Source organism: Crassostrea angulata, chromosome 8 (assembly GCF_025612915.1).
Source record: "Crassostrea angulata isolate pt1a10 chromosome 8, ASM2561291v2, whole genome shotgun sequence".
NCBI lineage: Eukaryota > Metazoa > Mollusca > Bivalvia > Ostreida > Ostreidae > Magallana > Magallana angulata.
Window position 1 is genome coordinate 22,839,647 of NC_069118.1, and position 23,050 is coordinate 22,862,696.

Genomic DNA, 23,050 nt, shown 5'->3' on the forward strand with positions numbered 1-23,050 from the left:
TCAACGCATTGCTTTTAAATTGATGAACAGGTAGATAAGAACAAAAATGCAGATTAAAGCCGACATTTCTTCATTAAAGTATTTGACCGCTATATCACTGTCTGCTGCTTCTGAGGGTGTCTTATGCCTAATGTAAGGGTGATTGAGTGAACACAAAATATATTCATGATTGTATTTGCACTGGTATTTGCTACATTGCCCCTTATAATTGAAATCATAGCACTTCAATAGAGGGGTATGTTGTGATTGTATATGGGTACCAGTTATGTGTGTGCTGTACATGTACAAGAGCCATAGCTCTTGATCAACAGTGGCAAATGACATGGAGGGGTTAGCCTCCTTTTTCAGCCTAAATTGTATATCATAATCCCTCCATCCTAATGTCTTAACTCTACTTGCCCCCAGCCTAATTGTATATATGTATTTGAACAATTGTACAGCTGCTTCGGGATGTGCTGATGTATATATGGTGGCATAAATAAGAAATGCATCTGTCCACACCTGTATATCAGTAATGGTCTTAGCCTTTGACTTGGTTGCCAAGGTGAGGTAACCCTCTTTGATGGAAAATGATTTTGTCATCATTGGGGTCACCCCCATCTGAGTTAGCAATTAAAAGGCCCACATTGACATACTCCCCATTTGCAATTTTAATTCTTGATATATTGGGCACCACGTGACCCAAGTCGCTTTCGTAACTCTGTGTTTGGGCAAAACAATTGTCAGAAATAATTTCAGGCACTGTACCTGTACATTGATCATGGCCCGCCATGCTTGGCTGTAGCGGCTCGATGGGCATTGGCTGCATCCGGTTTTGGCCTAGAATATCCGCTACCGCTTGGGACACTTGTTGCAACTGCTCGCTGGAGAGCAACGATGTTGTCGTCTGTTCTGGTGCCACATGGTCAATGGGTATGGGTGCTGACTGAGCTTGGGGGTTAGCGGCAATTGCCCCATGGTGGTGTCTGGGTTGCCTCTTGGACCTTGTCGATGGCTGGGCCGGCTCCTTATTTTTAATCTTTGGCATGCCGAATTGCTCGGAATGTAAAAACAAAACAAAAATATATCAGGTTAAAAATAGAAAAAAATGCATCAATACACCAGAAATTACGTGTATACCGATGGACATGCTGCTGTCTGCACGCGGATGAAGCTTATACCAATCCCCTCAAATCGACAAGAATAATCGGTCATCGGATCACTTTTATTACCTAAATACCTCTTCAACAATCTTATTTTACACCATAAATTGCTTGAACAGTACTATCTTGACACATTACGGGCTGAAATACAGATTTGTGAAGCGAAAATTAAAAGACAGCTTACCTTGTGCATTTTTTCGAGAAGAATGACGAACTTGCGTATGACGCCACAGATTTGGTTGAGGTTACTAATATCCGAAAGGCCAAAGGGCCTGAGGACACTGATAATACTAAAGCTTTGTTGTGAATACAAATATCCATGTCATTTTGCAGCATTTTAAAAGAAAAAAATACTATTTTATATAAAAACTTGTATAATTATACAATAATCAACCACGTCAGTATTTTTTCTCTCAAGAAATGAAATCGTGTGCGTTTATATCTAATAGCGTGTACATATTCAGTTTCAAGACTGCACGGAGAATGAATGAGTTTCTTCATAGATCCACATGCAAGTATAATTTATAATATGATTTTGAAACGTGTACTTGTATGTGCGGTGTTTTGATTTTACAACGTGTATATATGCGGTGTTTACTCACAGACCCCTTCTATCTCACTTTCTTCCGCAATTTTTTCTTTCGTTTTTTCATCATTAATTATGCTTGTTCTTAATAAAATCTGTTGATTATCTTCACATTCGTTCACAACTATTTTTATCAAACAACCGATTTATTTTACCGATACATTTCTCAAACCTTAAATGTCATATTTCCGCGATCTAATTTAATAAAACGTTAATATACGTGTACACAAAGTATTTTGTAAAGATATTGCTACATGTATTTATCAATAAGTCAGAAATTTATATTATTTCAAAATAAAATTTAAGAATAATGTTGCGGCAATTTACAGCAGCCCTTAAATACAAACTATGTACACAATTCCTCAAACATTTTCATTGGCCTGTCTTATACTTTTTTAGGTGCCAAAATAAATCAAATCATTTAAAATGCTTTAATTCCCTTTAAATGTAGCTTAATCAGAATTAGATTTATTCATTAACGACCAATTAAAACTAAGTCATCTGTAGGCTACTACGAAATCAAATGATCTCATTTGAAAAGAAAGACACGTTCATATATGCAAATATTACTAAAATTTAATCGATAAACTACTGTAAAATTACACTAGTTTTGATGCATTGTTTACATCAGTGGGTCTGTGTGACGTCCTAAATCAACAAAATCAAGAACGATAAGCGGGGAAGAATTCTTTCAGGTGCTCAGGTTTCACGGTTATTTCTCAGTAATGCAAAGGCAAAAAATCTTACATCACGTATTTTAACATTTGTTTATACCAAGCTTTATATTTATAAAAGAAAATCATAGTGTTAAAAATAAAAAAAAATCGTTTCATATGACCTTTAAATCCTAGTATATATAAATGGTATTGAAACTAAATGTGTCCATACGGTGTGTCAGTAGCAAAAATATTTAGCTGTGCACCCCTTGATTATTGCATTTTTTCATTTAAATAATCATTCTAAAAATATATGTTAAAAATAACGCACTCCCCAAGGAAAAAAAAATTACAATACAAAAAAAAAACAACAATAATTTTTTGGGAACTATAAAAACATTTTTTTAAGGACAAAAACGTACACTGCCTGACAAATCCCCTGCAAATAAAATGACAATAAAAGAACATCTTTAATATATTTGAAAGTGTGCATCAGTATATTTACATGTATAATATAAAACTGCATTCTCTGGCAAATATATGATATACATGTACATTAATACATGTTCTTGGACTATCATTATTTTATCCGACATTGTGTGTACATGGGTATTAAATATTTCTTTTTTAATATTCCAATAAAAAAAACCCAAAAAGTTTTGCTTAAAAGCAAATGAAAAAAAAAACACCGCCGTCATTGATTCGAACACCCACTCAACCGATAAGGACGGAGAACGAGCCTCCGCCTATCACAGTGATCTATGTTGACACATTAAAGTAAATACATTTGATTGTATGACAATAATTCCTCAAAGTAGAATGTTTTGGAAAAAAAAACAATTTGACCAATTATGGGTTATTCTCTAAAAAAAAAGTACTTTTAGGATTGAATAAAGACCCATTCATATCTAAATTTTGCAATTTAGGTATGTCAGTGAACGAGGATTTGGCATAAAACGCTATGTAGCTTAATTTGGAAACCTATAGCTGTTGCGGTTATAGAATGAAAGCACAATATTGAATTTTATCGTGATATTTAGACTAAACGAATTGCATAAAAGCTAAATATTAATGCTGTAAATTTCTTATATTACGCGAGTACTTAAATCCTCCATCCTGCTGTTTCGTATCTAATCGCGAGAATATAAAATCGCAAACGCGTACATAAAGCAGTTATCTATGTTTCTTATAGTTCCCAGCCCTCAGAAAATAATAGCGAGATGTTAAAATTTGCAAAGGGTGCTTCACGCTATTTAACGCAGATAAAAACTCCTTGCTTTAATTAGGAATTTACAGTAGTCTCGCTTAAATTGAAATTCTTTCGTTTCCATTGCTTCATTTCATTACATTGGGGATATACAGCGCCTTGTACGGCCCTGTTCTTTAGGACATAAAAATTGATATAAATTCCAAAACTCGCAACTTTATTAAAGATCTATAAGCGTATTTCCTTCTGTTTGAATGAATGTTTCCTTGTACAAGCATGTACCAAGGTATCTAATGAAAATAAGTTCTTGTTCTATTTTGAAATTAAATATTATTATAAATATTTCCTTTATTGTGGGTTATAATACATTGCCCATTAAAGTATGGGCTAAGTTACAATAATGGAGATATCATGTATTGTAATAATTTTCAGTTTTATCTCAGACAATTATTTCTTCTTTTTTGTCATCTGATCTGAAAACTTAACTACGAAAGCCGAGAAGGATCATTGGAGATTCGAGATTCAAAATACGAGATTCGAAATACGAGATTCAAGATTCGAAATTCGAGATTCAATATCCAAATTAGCCAATCAAATCAAGGATCTGAAAATATGTATCCTAGCGACATCAAACTGTTCTAAATAAAGATCATCCGTACATGCTCTTATATACAAATACATGCTATGTTCACTTCTCCCTACCTAACTAAATAATTATTTGTATTTACTTTTACACAGAATATCTAAGTAGACTAGAAATAATGCAGTGTGCTTCGCGGATCTAAGTCATTTTGTTTGTCCTGGTGCATTTCCACCTGATGCGTTTGAACCCTGGGGTATTTCACCACCAGTAATAGTTTAAACCCCGAGTTTATTCACCCCTTTTGTGTAAGAATGCGGTTATGGTAGAGAACTTCATAAGCGTAGCTATTTTTTTCTGTAGGGGGGTCCTAGGCCAATTTTAAATAATTTTACTATGTAAATTTAATAAGGTCAAATTTTCCGAGGAGGGGGTCCAAATCCCCTGACCCCCTCCTTTCTAGATCCGCGCATGAAGATTAGTACATGTATCTAAATAATCTAAATATAAATAATCAGTCCGGTTTCACCAATAAATATAAGCATTACTCTCGTTTTTATGTATGCATACAGTCATACACTAGTATGATTATAAACAAATCATTGAGATATTATCACATCATACGGAATTATTAATTAATACAATTTCTTTTTCCTTTTCCTCAGTAAACAACTTATTACGAGTCTTACTTTTGGAATTGTTTTCAATACTCTCTACAATTAAAGGTAGGAATGATAGGGTGCCAATTTGTTCACATTGCCGATTTCTTGTTCAGAGAACAGTAAAACTTTTTAAAAATTTGATTGTGCATGAATATTTCAAAATTAATTGTTGTATTTCGTTATAATTCATTAATTGATATATCAACAAGAAAGAATAAAAGGTATAGACAAGCATATGTATCACAGCCAAGTTAAGTTTCTCTGTAGTTTCCTACCCCCCCCCCCCTCCCCCCGCCGCACCAAAATTGACAATAATTACATATAAATCATACAAATGTTTACTTTGTATGTAAGTAAATCTCTAAAAATGTAAATAAGCACTGCAAACAAAGATGTGTGTATTTAATATGCTACTACATTACATTTAGCCAGATAAAATGTAATCAGGGTGAAGCTACAAGGGGCGAGTGGTGCAAATTTACCAATTTGTCGCCATACACACAGAACACCAAATAAAGAAACTGTGAGTGGTGTGTGGAATGCATAAAAGAAGGCGGAAAATTATCTCAAAAAATCAGTGAAAAAACCAACAAATAGGCTGTTATTTATTACCTATATATCCTGCAAAAACATCGATAAAAAATGTTATCGTCACATAATATAGCCGATTAAGTTAATGTGTACATATGGTCAACGTACATGTAATTCTAATATACAAGAAGGCGGACGTATCAGGCGGGGATCCAGAAAAAATAAATTTCAAAAATGATCGGTTGAATTACAGTAAATGCTTTGAAAATTGTTTTAAACTATCGCACGGGTCAAAATAAATGATAGAAGCTATGTACAGTGTAATTGGAGACTTTCATTTTATATCAATATGAAGTATTACCTATTGTAACAAATGAGAGTATAGCACAACTGCCACAAGCAATACATGTCCTTTCCGGCGCCACCTCCCTCCCCATATAATCAGGCCATAAATTCAAAATATTTTCAAAAATAAATAGCTTTAAATCCAGTGGATAAAAAAAGGACAGCAAGTCGAATTGATGAGCGCTAATACCTGTAATGAAAGAATGTTATAGTTTGGATATGCGCAAAACAGTCCCGTCTATTCTTTCCTACCCTATATTTATTGGAATATTAAATCCGATTATAAGAGTTTAAAAGTTTATAAGATTAAAAAATTAAAATTCAAGTACAGATATGGTTTAAAAACTTTATCATAACCTATATTTTGACACGTCAATCATTTCATGGAATTTCGTTTCATACCTAAAACCAAATTCAGTTTTAATTATTTAGATTAAACAGGTCTTTCTTCGCGAGCCGATTTTTACACAGTTGGGGCGAATACACTTCGGGTTAAAATTGTTCCGGGGGGGGGGGGGCATACAGGGCAAACAAAACCACATAGATTCTCAAAGCCAACAGTGTTATTACTAATTTAATTGTTTATACTGTGTGGGGTTAATTCATCAATGTTAATTTAACCATTTTATAACCACTATATAAGAGCTATTAAGACATCTATTTGTAGGAAAGAGCATGTACGAATGATCTTTATTTAGAACAGTTTGATGTTGATAGGATACTGGTTCAGATCCATGATTTGATTGGTTAATTTAGATATTGAATCTCGAATTTCGAATCTTGAATCTCGTATATCGAATCTCGTATTTCGAATCTCGAATCTCGAATGATCCTTCTCGGTTTTCTTACTCAACAGAGTGTTTCCTTTCTATTTTTTTTTAGGGGGGGGGGGTTGTCCGTCAATCTGTCCATTCATCTTTTTGTTTTTGCGTCATTTTTGAACATCTATGCCAATTTAAACACCGTTTTATTTTTGTTTTCAAATGAATGCTTAGATCCCAGTAACACGGCATTAAGGAAGAGTGTTTCAATAAAAAAGTATAACCAGTATCTGAAAATATATGCATCATAATTTGTCAGATGTCACAGACAGACTCATTTTAAAAAATAGCTAGGTCTATCAGAAAAAGCTGAAACAGTTGGAATTTTATCATTTTCAGAATACTTCATTGATATTTTTGTTTTATTTCATCGTTATCTAAATTAATTTTGATAACTGCTTTAAGAAAATGAAGTTCTCTTTCCAAACAGATTTCAAGCATTCAAGGTTAATTTCCGATGTTGTTTTGTAAGAAGACTTTTCTAATTCTTTTAAATGTAACTGTTATATAAATAAATGATCGTTTATATAAAGGAATGGGTTATATTTATGTAGATTTTTATCATTTTTTTTATTATGACATATTGTATGTTAAAATAAGGTATGTCAACGACTATTCGAGAGCTCGACTATTGCTCGCTCACGACGATGATCGATTGAAATAAAAAACAAGTATTCCTTTTAAAGGAATGATCGGCAATAAAGATATATAGATAGCTAGAAGCAATCAACATGATCAGTTTGATGTAAAATAATTTAAAAAAGTACTGTATTTTTACATTATATAGAATATTTTGAATCTGTAAACCATAATTTCATCATTATAAACCGTCAACAAATTGAATTTTGAAATAAATTTGGAGAAAGCCATTCGTAAACTCCTTTTCTAGTTTTATTTTTTTAACGTAATTATTAAATGTTATTGTATCTTCTTCTTCTTCTTCTTCTTCTTCTTCTTCTTCTTCTTCTTCTTCTTCTTCTTCTTCTTACATGTAATACTAAGTAGGGCTCTTCAAACAGCATTGAAAGAGTTGTATTAAAATAATTTAATGCGACTGAAAAACATTGAATGCCATCATGACTTGCTATTGAGGTCGCATGTTAACGTAACCTTGATTATAAATCAAGCCGTCTTCCTAGCTACTATTATGCAACATCGGTGGATCGAGGTCACACAGGATGAATGACCATCTTTAAGTTCTCCTTAAAGATAGCTTAAATATGCTTAAAGGTAGCTTAAAGACGATCTTTAAGCCACCTTTAAGCTACCTTTAAGCTATATGTGTTGCTTAAAGATGGCTTAAAGAAAGTGTAAATATGGCTTAAAGACAGCTTAAAGACTATCTTTAAGCCACCTTTAAGCCACCTTTAAGGACAACTTATAGGTCCTTAATGTCCAAACTTCTTTAAGCTACCTTTAAGCTACCTTTAAGCCACCTTTAAGCCACCTTTAAGCTATTAAAAAATCTTAATTCAATATTGTGCTTAATTTACCAACAATATACATTAACGATATGATAATGATAGAAAAGGTATAAAAAACGGTTTTTGTTCTAGAAAATAAAATGAAAAAAAAAAATAAAAACCCAAACGCCCAAGACGAGGATTGAACCCGGATCCCTTCGTTTACCAGCATCACCTCGCTTCCTCTGCGACACGGCTACGTACATATTTAGGGAGGTTTTTATATTCTATATATCAGTGGATATTGAATCAATGTATTCAATGTGTATTTTTTACTTGAAAAGATTTTGACTTCCATTCAAATTGTAACAATTAATCATATCCAATTTATAAATTACATGCATGCATATATTTAGAATGAAATACGGAACTTGGTCTTCAGTGAAAAAAAATATATTATACCATAAAAGAAACCGAAAGGCTTATTTAGTAAATAAATTTAAACCGAGTAGATAAACGTTCATCTTATTCACAGCTAAATGAAATGCAAGGAAGAAGATGAAATCATTTCTTTTATTAAATGCATTGAAACTATTAGGGTATTAATTCTACGCAATTTTCCCGGTTTTCATGATCACGGCGCCGTTCCAGTATGTTTAAACATTTACTTGTATACATGATTTTTAGACTATCAATTCTATAACAAACAATATTACCAATAACGGGTGACGTATTTACTGCATGTGGCAATTGCAAATGATGTATACATATACTTGTACATACAATTGTATTGTGTACCAGGCCGAGTATGTGACACATTTACTCTTATACATATATTTAAACAATTAACCCCTATTTATGATAACCGGTACAGGAATTAATTAGCCTCTAGATTTTACTCTTACATACATGTATCTTTAATTTGTAGACGTAACATTTTTAAAACACAGAGTTGGAAAATATTCTTTGAAAATGAATTACAAATGTAAATAAACTTTTTTCACTAGAATTATCGTATACACACTAAGATCCAACGCCTTAAGAAACACTGACTTGCACCTGGGCACACGACACACCTGTTGTGTATATCTTGTATATTCTGTGTTAGTTCCACGGGTTTTCTTAAGTTGGACAAACAACAGACTCTAATTAGATATACACAAACATGACCCTGGGCACAAGGCACAACTGTTGTGTATATCTTGTATATTCTGTGTTAGTTCCGGGGGTTTTCTTAAGTTGGACAAACAATAGACTCTAATTAGATCTACACAAACGAACAAAACTATGTCTAGACAAACAAAGCAGTAATATCCTGCCCGATATAACAAAGGCAGTTGAGAGTAATTTCATCTTTAACATGTATCTAGCAGATCTAGAATTAGACCTAGAAATAATTAAAATTGAAAAAAATACATACCTTCAACCGATTATTAAATTAAATCATGCAGTTTTGGTTCATTATCTTTATTTTGTTTAATAACCGGATGAACTAAAAGAGAGAGAGAGAGAGAGAGAGAGAGAGAGAGAGAGAGAGAGAGAGAGAGAGATATTTCACCGATTAATTTATAGTAGGAAACAAACATAATTAAATATGATTTCATACACAAATTTAGATACAGAGACTGGGCTCACCCTTACATTAATTTTGAATAATTTTGAAAAAAAAAATTATAAAGAATTTTATAACGGCAATCTGTGTCCATCGGAGCGGTGTTGATGATAGCGATTGTGTTTAATGGCACGAAAAATAAAACCGCCTGGAACATCCCCTCCCCTTCCTTGAAAATTATATCATCACTCGGATCACCCCCTCCCCTCCCTATAAAAGAGGTTTTGCATTTTGCATTTATTGTTCAGTTTGATCAAACCTGACTTAAAGGGAACTTGAAGATGGTTTAAAGACAACTTAAAGGAAGCGTAAATGCCACTTAAAGATGCTTAAAAGTAGCTTAAAGATGGCTTAAAGGTGACTTAAAGAAGTTTGGACATTAAGGACCTATAAGCTCAGCTTAAAGGTGACTTAAAGGTGGCTTAAAGATTGTATCTCCTTTACGCCACCTTTACGCCACCTTTAAGCCACCTTTTAACACTACTGGCTCTAAAAAGTACTGAAAGTGCCATTTTTTACTGATAATTTCTGATATTTACTGATATTGTACTGTTAGTGCTGAGAATTGCTGATATTTACTGATAATTTTACTGCTGTTACTGATAATTGCTGTTGGTTCTGATATTTACTGATATTTACTGATGCTTTTGCTGTGAGCTCTGATAATTACTGATATTTACTGAGATTTACTGTTGGTACTGAGAATTCCTGATAATTACTGAGAATTACAGGCAGGGAATTTTTAAGAGATTAATTTTAATTACTGTAACATGCAAATTATATTTATTTAAAATTATCGGTAAACAAATACCGGGCATTTTTTAAAAAGAAATATGTAAGATCTAACTATAGTTTTATCAACAGTAACTTCTTTTTTACAACCACAAAAATTAGATTTGATTATTCTTCTTATAATCTGCTTATTTATTTCAATGCATATTTTTTTCTGTTTGTTCTTGTTCTAAGTTTATTTTAGCTGATTAACACAATTCAGCACATAAATAAGTTAATGTAGAAATTGCAGAATTGCTATATATCCCATCCCCGTGCGCCAATGCACTCGATACTACAGTGTTACATTGTATATATAGAACAATCCATAGTAAAAAAAAAATTATAAAGATTTTAACCACTTTATGTAATTGATAAACATCTATTTAATGATTCTAAATTTTGAGCGATCAACTCTTTAATTGAACCGTGTTAAATATTTATAATTATAAACTAAAGATGTTTTTATCCCGGCCATAATCACTAATTTTGTTTTCAAAATAAAATCAAACACTTTTGTTTCACATTGTATTTCCCGGCCATTTATATTTGTTTATTCTGAGGCTGCAAGACATATACACATGTGGTCAATTTTCACACCTTGCCACGGTCACTCTGTCGTGTATATATTCTGAGCGCTGTATGTTAGTTCTGAGGGTTTTCTTGATCCCAGACATACGAAAGAATCTTTTCAGCGACTGCCAGACATATACACAAGTGGTCAATTTTCACACCTTGCCGTGGTCACCCTGTCGTGTGTATAGTCTGAGTGCTCTCTGTTAGTTCTGAGGTTTTTCTTAATCCCAGACATACAAAATATTTTTTTCTGCTTGCTTTTAGGCGTGGAAATTAAATATCTAAGCGTTCATAGATTAAGGAAAATCAGTTAAATTGTGTGTCTTATTTTCAAAACTATATAGCCGCTAGTCATATAACCGCATACAAGTGCATGAATAAAGTATTAATATGAGAGAGAGAGAGAGAGAGAGAGAGAGAGAGAGAGAGAGAGGGGGGTTTCAATCAAATCGCTGTTGCAATCGGTGGTTATGATACTGTAATGGGACATAATCATGATTATGCCTTTCTGCATTGATGCCTCAAAATACGTTATAATAGATTATCTGAGAGAGAGAGAGAGAGAGAGAGAGAGAGAGAGAGAGAGAGAGAGAGAGAGAGAGAGAGAGAGAGAGAATTTAAACATGATAAGCCGTAATACTTTTTCACTATATTAAGCTGGTGTTCTTTGTAGTCTTAGAAAAGTTTACACTCGAAATCTGTGTTTGAAATGGCGGTTGTGATGCTGAAATAGAACTTTATCGTGCTAATGCCGTTATGCCATTTTGACTCGGAAACTCAAATTTTAGGACTAGGTAATATATGCGAGCAAGAGAGAGAGAGAGAGAGAGAGAGAGAGAGAGAGAGAGAGAGAGAGAGAGAGAGAGAGAGAGAGAGAGAGAGAGAATGAGAGAGCAGGGTGGGCAGTTTTACAATAATAGAACTAGATCATGACAACATTACTTAGCCGTGCAACAGAAGATATATCACATATGTATTAAAAGAGAAAGAGTGAAAGGTCGGACAATAAAAATTATTCTTCGCCGATTGTTACCTATTTTGATTTCAGCAAATGGTAGGAGAGAGAGAGAGAGAGAGAGAGAGAGAGAGAGAGAGAGAGAGAGAGAGAGAGAGAGAGAGAGAGATATTATTTATCCAACTTTTTTGAATCAATTGAAAGCGGAACAAATAAGATGATGAATATGAAAATCATTCTAATACGTTATTTATATTGTTGTCAATAAAAAAATCCTTTTCTCTTTGAATAAATATTCTCAAGATCATGGATCCTGTATAAGGATATTACGTAATGTCATACACAAGGTGCATGCCAGACTGACAATTTACAAGGTTGCATTGCGACATTCAAACCTCTTGATCTGCTGAAAGTATGTATACTACATGTATACACAGATACTGCCTCGCTAATTTTTCTGTGAAGTAAAACCTCAAAGACATTATAAAGTCCTGACCGGGTATCTCTCTATTTTGAAAAGTAAAATAATCATGTTAAGAATTATGGGGTTTTTCATTGTTGAAAAAAAAATGTCCACCGCATTTAGAAATTAAAATTTTTGTGGAGTCTGCCTTAAGTTTAAGTACCAATTTTTGACCGGCTTTCTAATATTGTCTAAAATGTGATCTGTGAGTTTCCGAAGTTCAAAAGAAGCTTAATATCAAATAAATAAAACTTAAGAATATATAATTAAATAAATTGTGTTAAAACTGAAATATGTGTTATTTAATAATTAAAAGACAATGTTTTGGGCCTTAAAATATTCTCAGTAATTATAAGCAATTCTCAGTACCAACAGTAAATCTCAGTAAATATCAGTAATTATCAGAGCTCACAGCAAAAGCATCAGTAAATATCAGTAAATATCAGAACCAACAGCAATTATCAGTAACAGCAGTAAAGTTATCAGTAAATATCAGCAATTCTCAGCACTAACAGTACAATATCAGTAAATATCAGAAATTATCAGTAAAAAATGGCACTTTCAGTACTTTTTAGAGCCAGTAGTGTAAGGACTTGCTTAAAGATTGTTTTTCGCCCAGTGTCAGTTCATGGAGCATCTTCTTATGATCGAGGTCAGTTCATTGAGGTCAACTGCATTACTAAATAAATCTTTCGATCGAAATTCTTACACGTGAGACAAAATGTGCATTCTTGAATTAACAGGTCGAACTGTACTTATGCATGTTTGCATTTCTGAAGGCAAATGAATTGAAATAAAACTGAGTAAAATGTTATATAAATACTGAACCAAAGCTTCAAGTTTTTATATGAAATACTTATGCAAGCGGAATGTGTGCGCACGCGGAAGCATTTGCCGGATGCCTCATATGGACACAACAGTGATCGGCCGAAGCTGATCACAAAAATCTAATTGAGACATTTTTTTTCTAAACGCATTAGTTTTTCGGATACAAATAAAATTAATAGCTTTCTTTTCTTGATATTTTTAATTAAAAAGTAAAAGTTTGTTTAATCGGTGTCCCTGGTAAATTTTTAAGCGGCTAAACTAATTATTGCTCTGATTTTGTAGATAATTATTATTTGAAATAAAAGAAGTAGGGCATACATGTAATTGAGAAGACCTATTCATTGTTTATTCTAATGATATATATCAATTTATTAGAATGTTTGCATACATGTAATTAAAAGTTTAATTATCTCTTTTGTTTTATAACCATCTAACTTTAAATTTGTTGATGACTCAACTTGAAAAAAGACAAGTTTTATATCCCTTAGATGTTATGTAGCTCAATTTGTGTCAGCTAACAAGTAAGACTAGCAGGGACATTTGCTAGTGGGGATTTAGATAAAACACTTTTAGATATATTTCAAATACAATTAAAAAAACAATTATGTTCATATAATTATAATTAAAAAATGTTTGAGTTAAAAATACTGCGTATGTGACAGTATCATTATTTTTTTTTGAAAAGGACATATGATTTCAAAAACATCAACGAGTACTCGACTATCATTCGACTAAAGCCCCCGATTAATCTATTAGTCTTTTCGAGATCTAGAATAACTGATATCCGTTGTTAAAAAGTATAACAAAATAAACAAACCCATTTTTACTTTACACGTACGACAATAGATTAAAACTTTATATGTTAAACGCAATCCCTTTCAAATTACATTTAGCGTTCCAAAGAAATAAATAGATTCTTAGACTTTTTAAGATCATTCTATTAAGTGTAATTATATCTTATAGTTTTTGTATAAATTGATTTTACATATTCTAAATCAGTTTGTACTCATCCGTTCAAAACACTTTGAATAAAATGCATATAAACAATTCAACAGATACCTTGCGTTGTTTGGTTTGTTATGTTCTTAACAATATGTAATTTAGGCGAGCTTTTATGTTTTACAGCAGTGGTTGGTCCCGTTTCTGGATCAAAATAGAGAAGACAATTCTGAATGAATATAAATTATATAGAATATACACTGACGTTTTGCTAAACATTATTACATTTAAATACAAAAATGAAAATTTTAATATAATCATTCAATTTTTTATATAAATCTAAAATGACATGATACAATAAAGCATAGTGTAGTAATTGAAAAGTACTCTATAATTCGTACCTTGAGATTCGGTGTTTAAAGTGCAACCAAATGCATGATCACATAGCGAACATTCACACACTTGACTACAGTAAACTCCGTAAGAAGGTGGGGGACACTTATCAGAGCAGTGAAATCCAAAATATCCTACAGGACAATCTACAATAATCAACAAATATGATAGAGACATCATAAAACGTATCATGTTAAAAAGTTAAAAGAAATGAAATGTTAAGACTTTTTTAAACAGCGTATCAAATACCTCTACACACGTTTCCATCTTTATATGTATTGTATCCACAGTGTTCGGTAACATTACAAGCAGCTCTATCACAAAAAGTTACCAAAAAGCCAATTATTAAATTAAATACTAAACAAAAAATACTTTATATATGACAACTATTTGAATAACTACGTTTTTAACTATGCTTAAAATCAATGATAAAGATTATGAAAAAAACATCAACATGTCATGTACCTGTTAATACGAGTAGCCCATGTAAAGATTATGGTAATGACGCATATGCATGAAATATAACTAAGCATCATTGAATATTCTCTGTTACTTCCAGCAATGATATTTCCAGTTTTATGTGTCAGCTTATTTATATACATATATGTAGAACATTTATTTATAAACTTTTAACACAGAGGTTAACACATTGGAGAATACGAGGGTCATTCAAAAAAGACTTTTGCTATAGTTATATTACCTAACGTCATATTAATATTTAATTTAGTAGACACACTTAAGCAATAGCTTCAAACAATTTGGCTCCCAAAAGTTTATATATTGTTTTTATTTCTAAGAGTTATTTATGATCTTATCCTGCAAAAATGTGGTAACGGCACATGGTCAAAATTTGTATCAAGTCAACAATAAACCATATTATGTTGAAAGTAATGTCTCTATAAATTTGGCTTAAAACTAAATAATACTGAAATCTCAAATTATGAATTGCCATAATATTTTATGTACCAAATAATGGCGGGATATATAGTTTTTTAACAGATACCAGCAACTAAAGACAGATAATCCTCTTTAAAATTGACTAAAACCATCGACGTCGCCGCGTGTCACGGTGCAACCAAGTATAAACGGTATGGATTTAACTCGGGAAAAAGTCTATACAAAGTGTGAAAATGCTTAATGGTAAAAAAAAATGAAGTAAAACATTATTTTCACGGTTGTGTTTAATTGTACTGCATTTTTAAGGGGTGGTGGTATTTGTATTTTAAATATAAAAAAATGAAATAAAGTAGAATATCTATTAAATATTTAATCAAAAGAATGAACAACGTCATCTGACTTCATGGCTTTTCCTACAGTAAACGAAGAAACATGAAAATGAATAAAAAAATGAAAACTTCGAGGAACTTACTTATGATTCTTTTGGAAAGCCGCAGGGTACCCCTACATTATCATGGTATTTTACTATATGATATGGTCACAAAAAATGTCCTACCAAAAATAATATCCACTTCATTTCCCTGCAATTTTTTTTCACACCACAATAATTATGGTTGTACCTACACACAGTTATTGAAATCTGCTCCAAGTAAAAATATTAACCAAATTTAATAATACAACACACGAAAAAAAACCTATAAATCTATCTTGCAAAGAGTTTTAATTATTGTAAATTTCACAGTAAAGATTATTCCCCGGTTACCTTTATCATTGTGTACTGACAATAATAATCTTGCGAAGACATTATTATTCTTGGTGAAAAAAGATTTGGACGCTTGGAAAGAAACGTTTATATGATTCTGAATCACAAAAAATTGTTCTACCTTCTTTCGGTCAGATATAGTTATTTTGACGCTTGAAATACAAACGCTTTTACAACGAAGATAATCAAATGTGACGTCACTAAAAAGTGAAAGTAATGCGGTGTAGACAAATGGTGAAGGACTAACTAAAGATAAACACATTAATATGTTTATATGCGTGTGTTTTACACAGACGTGTAAGAGTAATATTTAGTACGTTCAACACCAATGCCAGAAAGTTTAATGGTGAGCATTTCAGTGTAATTTATGAATGTTTCAAAGATTCATACCCCAAACTGCTGTGTATAATCACCTGCTCTCTGACCTAACGTTAACACTGGTGGGTAATGCTTACTAAGTTAATTATACTAAGCTTAAATTGTAGTTTTATACTATTTTAACTTGCGTTGGGTTACACCAGCACCCTGCCCCTATTTACATGTACACTACGGCCAACGCGGTTTGCGTATTTACCGCGAGTCCTCGTGATGTGAAATTGATCGCGGTTTAGCACAGGTAACTCAGGTAAAACCGCGCATCCTCGCGGTACAGCTTCTCACCTTGACCACACCGTCGCGGTAGTGTGAAAACAGTCCCAGGTGAAATCTAGTCATGTTTTTAACGCGAGTTACCTCCCCCAATTTCTTCTCATACGGGAAATATTATTGAGAGAATTAATGAATATTGATTCATATGCCTTTATTTTATATATGGAGTTGATTGTTACAATTTATCATTATTTGAAAAAGTGGGAGAAATAAAAGGAACGTGTAATTATGCTAATACAGAATTTCGTATACTATTTTGTATACTTGATGGTGTTACATATAAATTAATCTTGGCACATTCATCGCTGACAATTCTTGGTTATCAATGAATTTGATTGATAATTATATACCTGGTAATAAACGCTTCACAAAAATATCTTATTTCGCCTCGAGAAAGGGATACTAATTAGCGTTTCATTTACAATCTTTCATATTTAATTCTTACCTTTAAAACATACCTTACAGTTGGTCATTTCTCTTAAATACATTCAAAGAACTTATTTAATGAATAACAAAATACATGTAGATATAACATGTTTTAAAGTGATCCCCTCGCGCTTACATCCGTGCCAACAAAAGATATCAATATAAGTTGTATAACTTGTTTATCAAACGTTTTAAAAAAAAAAAAGTTCAATCAGTTTACGAAAATGTTAATGTTAAAATTGTGTGTATTTAAAAATTGACTTTCCTATCCGATTTAACAAAAAGGTATGATGTTCAGTGGGTCGCCCAATATTTATGTTTGTCGTTCAAAACCAGAAATTTAAAAATAAGAATGATTATTTATTCTGGGGTATCCTTCACATGTTAAAATTTCGCAGTGTCAGTTGACCAACAGAGGAAGGTGAATTGCGTAACATTACGTATACAGTATGTGTGTATAGTATTTTGGTGGTTGCCGTCAGGGTGGGTGACCTGCAGCAATTAGTGTGACTTGGGGTCAGCTAAATAGAAGTATATAGTCCGTTCTTTCAAACAACAAAATGTTCTTGATAGAATAATTTAATTTCAAACAAATGAACATTTGTTTTCCAATTTAAATTTAAGGAAATTATTCTGCGTATTCATAACACAGTGTTTACAAAATACATCCATAAAATTACCTTTTAATGATATACTTTGTACTCGATTGAATTACAATTAACGAACAGACTATAATCAGGGTTAATCAGGAATAGAGAGAGTAATTGAGAACACAGTAAATTTAATATACACATCTAGTATTTGTACTTTTTAAAATGGTAAAAATGTGATTGTTTGAATGAATCAAATGGGAAACATATGAACAAAGATGTGTGTTTGTGTGCATATTTGCATGTAAGTTTAAAAGAAACTTCTTTACGCGATATGTGGTATATTATTTATTTCTCTAGCCATGTTAAAATTTAGAAAGTTTTAATTTTCAATTTCCTTAGAACTTTATATATTTTGATTTAGGAGAGAGAGAGAGAGAGAGAGACAGAGAGAGAGAGAGAGAGTTGTCTCAATATTCGATAAGATTTCTCACGGCACGTGGTCAGAGCACGGGTGCTGTCACAGACAGGAAGTGTTATGTAATAGTTATACACACCCGTAAACACAGGGATACCCGTAAACACAGGGATATTTTGATTTAGGAGAGAGAGAGAGAGAGACAGAGAGAGAGAGAGTTGTCTCAATATTCGATAAGATTTCTCACGGCACGTGGTCAGAGCACGGGTGCTGTCACAGACAGGAAGTCTTATGTAATAGTTATACACACCCGTAAACACAGGGATACCCGTAAACACAGGGATAACTTTTCTATAAATTGTGCCGTACTTGTGATTTTCTATATATTATCGTTTTACTAACAGCGTGCCAGTTTGCTTGTCGGGCCGGGCTAAAAAATTTGTATGCCGATTATTGTATTCCTCACCGATTGGTTGTTTGATTTCATTGATGTGAATGCTAATTTACATATCAAACACTGAACTCAGAAACGCACTGACCATTGACATTGCATGATGTTTTGATAGTGAATATCAACACGTGGACAGTATAAAGCCTGTTGTTTGTTGAATTTATTTCTTTACGTTTATAACTTCGTAACTATCCGATAGTTTTCGTAATATTTGGTTTACTTCAAGACTGGTTAGTTCATGCAAGAGCGCTTCCGCTCCCAGTATAAATAGATTTACCGGGGAGTATTCGATTAATGCGACGTTTATTTCATTTGATTACATTGTCCATCTTCCCCTTTCTAGCGTTTTGTTACCGATATGAAAATTGATGAAACAGTATGTAACTTTTAGTACCATATGCAGAAGACCCCGTCAAGGAGGTCCGAGTAAAATGGTGTAGGCATACTACTATAAATCACATTTCTAGGCATATACATTCAATACATTTAACAAACAACAAGCTTTATACTGTCCATGTGTTGATATTCACTACCCAAAAAACCATGTAATGTCATTGGCCAGTGCGTTTCTGGGTTCTGTGCTTGATATGCAAATTAGTATTAACTTCAATGAAATCGAACGACCAATCGATGAGTAATATGATAAACAGCGTACAAAATTTCAGCACGGTCCGACAAGCAAACTGGCACGCTGTTAGTAAAACTATAAATACCTGTCTGAATCAGGCATTATTTTATCTTCATGCAGTAAAGATAGAAGGCGCGTATGATCAGGGGCTTTTATATATACGTCCATGGTATGATATTTCTTAAAACGCCCATTACGAAAACATGTGCTATTATGTGCATTTCAATCAGAATGCCGTTACGGCTACATGTACTACTTTAGCAGTTCACATAAAATATTAGTTATTTGAAGTGACTGAGAGAGAGAGAGAGAGAGGGGGGAGGGGAGATCCTCAGCATTCAATGAAATTCTTCACGGCACGTGGTCAGAGCACGGGTGCTGCCATGGTCAGGAAGTGTTATGTAATAGTTACACACACCCGTAAACACAGGGATGACTGATTGTCAATGTACCTGTCTGAATTAAGCATTATTTTGCTCGAAGTGTGTCTCCGGTCCATATCCTCCACCCCCTTATATTACCAAGTAAATTACCAAGTAAATCTACTCTCTTGATCTCTCAAAACCCTGGATCCCTGGAAGTCAAACTGCAGTCCCGTTATTCATAATCTGTTGTTCTTTTACCCTCAATACCCCGAAGTGGCCGGTATATGCAAGCGTTACCTAATTTTAACACCTACTTTGTCATTTAAATGGCTCAAGGCATTAGACGCGGGACCCGTGTTACGGGATTTTCTTCAGGTGACACTTGTCCTGCAAGGTGATAATTGTTCCATGATTGACCATACCGTTGCCTAGACTATAATTAACACCGATCGTCCTAAATGTACATATAATCTGATTTATTTAAAACGAGAGAGAGAGAGAGAAAGAGCCCGGAAAGTATTTAATGAGTTAAATAAGAGTAAGATTGAGGGGAAAACATACAAGTTGAGTTGATGTCTACGTTAGCGACCTTATAATAGTACATCGCGGAATATTTGTCTTCTTTAAATCTGTGGCATATTTTCAACTCATCATATGCAAAAAATAATACTAATTTTCAAGTACACGTATATGCATGATTTGCGTAATACATTGCTATGATTGGAACTCTTGAACAATATTTATTAACAAAATACATGCAGCAATAGTTTTCTAGAAGTTTTTGTTAAAAACAATTCAAAGAAAATAATGAATTTTTCTTCTAATAATATTTATTTCTAAATTCGAACAATAATTAAAACAGTGCTTGCTTTCTCCTTCTTACTTTAATCCCTAATACAGATAACACGCCTGTTACGGTGTCTTACACCATCGCGGTAAAATCGTGGCCCCGCGATCACCGCGATGACAATACCGCGACGGTGTATCGCGGAAAGGATTAAAACACCATCACGGTGTCGCGGGAAAATACGGGATCCGCGTTGGCTGTAGTGTAACTCAATAGCTTTTGTATGATGCATTTAATAAAGTTTCACATGAAGCGGTAAATTTAGACAGTGATATTTTAAGCTGCAGATATGTAGCTCTATGATTGAAACAAAAATGGATAGACAAACCAGAGAGTTTGTCTCTCCGAATTTTTTCAACCAGAGAGCTACAGATCTGCAGCTATGATATTTTAAGTTCAACTTCAAAGTCAGAAAGTTATTAATACATGTATTTAGTTGTAGTTTATCCACACTGTATTGTATATCCCCACCACTCCCCAGCACTGTTGTTAACATTGTTGTAAGTTGGGAAGTAATTTTAATTAGTTTAATCAATTTTTATGAAACATGCAAACAACGCATAGTGGAGCACATAGCGTGGTGGTTAAAAGCATTAGGCTATACGATAAAAACCCCACAGTGGTCACTTAATGTTGCGTGTTGTGCGTTTTAACAACAGATTGTATCTATATTGTCTCAGTCCTTCTAACTTAAATTGGGTACCGACATTAGCTGAGAGTTGCACCTGTAATGGATCGGTGTCCTGTAATGTCTCTGCTTTGCATTATGAAAAACTGGGAATATGCTGTATTAAGCACCAGCCTTATGCACTGTCAGAGAAGGGTTGAAAACAACACGATTGATTGACAGAATGAAATGGAAAAAACTCAAGTAGCTGTATACTTTAGGTTTTATGTTGGTTTTAAATGTGTAAATTTTGTTTAAGCAGTCCACAAATAGTATTCTTTATAAAAACATGTATGTGAGTCTACCCCTTTACATATATGAAGTAAACTGCATTAAAATATGTGGGGAAAGATATGAACAGTAGATATTGGCCACAGTAGCATAGCTTTAGAGCTTCTGACTAATGTTGCGGGGGTCCAGGGTTTAATACCCAGTCGGGTCAAATCTTTTTATTGTGCATTTACTTATTTGCTCTTTCCTCCTTTCTTACTACAATATAAACAAAATCTACTTGTTTAGAAACAAATCACCATCTCGTTCCTTGTTAAAATTGTGCCTCATACAAGTATGTCTGATGATATATAGAACATAAATCACTCTTTTCTGACTCAATCAAACGTTCTGCACCAAGCAAATGTCATCATTCAATAGAGTATTAAGCGATTGCTAATTGGATGAGAAAAATAATAAATTAGAGACAACCATATAGCATGCAATTAAACAGAAACGTACTTCGCATAATGACAATCCTGACCGTCTTTCATCCATGAACTAAAATGAAAGTTCAGTTGCACATACGCAATATTTCAAGCTTCTAAATGATAATCTCTGCCCCAAATTAATATTATATAGTGCCTGTTTGGAGGGTTGAAGTTGAAATTAACACCCCTCGAAAACCATTGTCAACCTCCGCTTCGCATCGGTTGACAATGGTTTTCTCAGGGTGTCAATTTCAACTCTTACCCTCCAAAACAGGCACTATATATAGATATTGTGAGATTTACAATAATAATCTTTGCAAGATAGTTTTGTTGTTTTCTCTTAGTGTGAGATATTTTAATTTTTGGTTGACATTTTTGTTTAGAGCAGATTAATAATTGTGTGCGGGTACAATTATAAGTATTGTGGCATGAAAATAAAAATGTAAGGAAATGGAAGTGATTATTTTTTAAGTAGGACATTTTTATTGTGACCATATTATATGGCAAAATATAATAATAATGTGGGGGTACCATACGGCTTTCCATGTAAAGCAAAAACCTATCAATAATTTAACGAGTGTTGCTTTTATAAACAAATATATACCAAAAATCAGTTGCGAATGCTTTTATTGAACATCAGAACATTACACATATAGTAATAGTTTGAAAATGATTAATAATTGAGATTAATATGGTTTCACCATTTAAGGTTTAATTCTATCTAGGTGAACAGTCCGTATTTTTCCTATTTTGTATTTCTCTGCGTTTGTTTTTTTAAATTTCATAATTAAATAAGAACAACATAAACTGGTGACGTCACAAATACATACCTATATTATCAGGATAAGCAGAAAATTTCAACCGTTAGAACGTATAATTTAATTTGAATTTGCTCGATTGTAGCAATGTTTGGTACATTAATTACTGCTTATCTAGTAACATTTAATCGGCGATGTAAAGAATATTCGTAGATATTTCCTGTTTATTATTGATATTACTCACGCCGTGCATCCGCATACACACGTGCATTCTACAATTTTACAGTTTTTCGCGTGATATTATAGTGTAACAGTCAATTCAAACAGATCTTAACAACATTTACTATAACATAACACTGGCTAATCATAACATAGCATTGTAATCTTAAATCAAATGAATATATGGCACATCAACTCATTT

At 33.0% G+C, this 23,050-nt stretch overlaps 1 pseudogene; it reads right to left on the minus strand.

Moving 5' to 3' along the window:
- LOC128160797 (uncharacterized) lies at positions 1-1,027 on the minus strand (annotated as a pseudogene).
- Between the last annotated feature and the right edge of the window lie 22,023 nt (positions 1,028-23,050).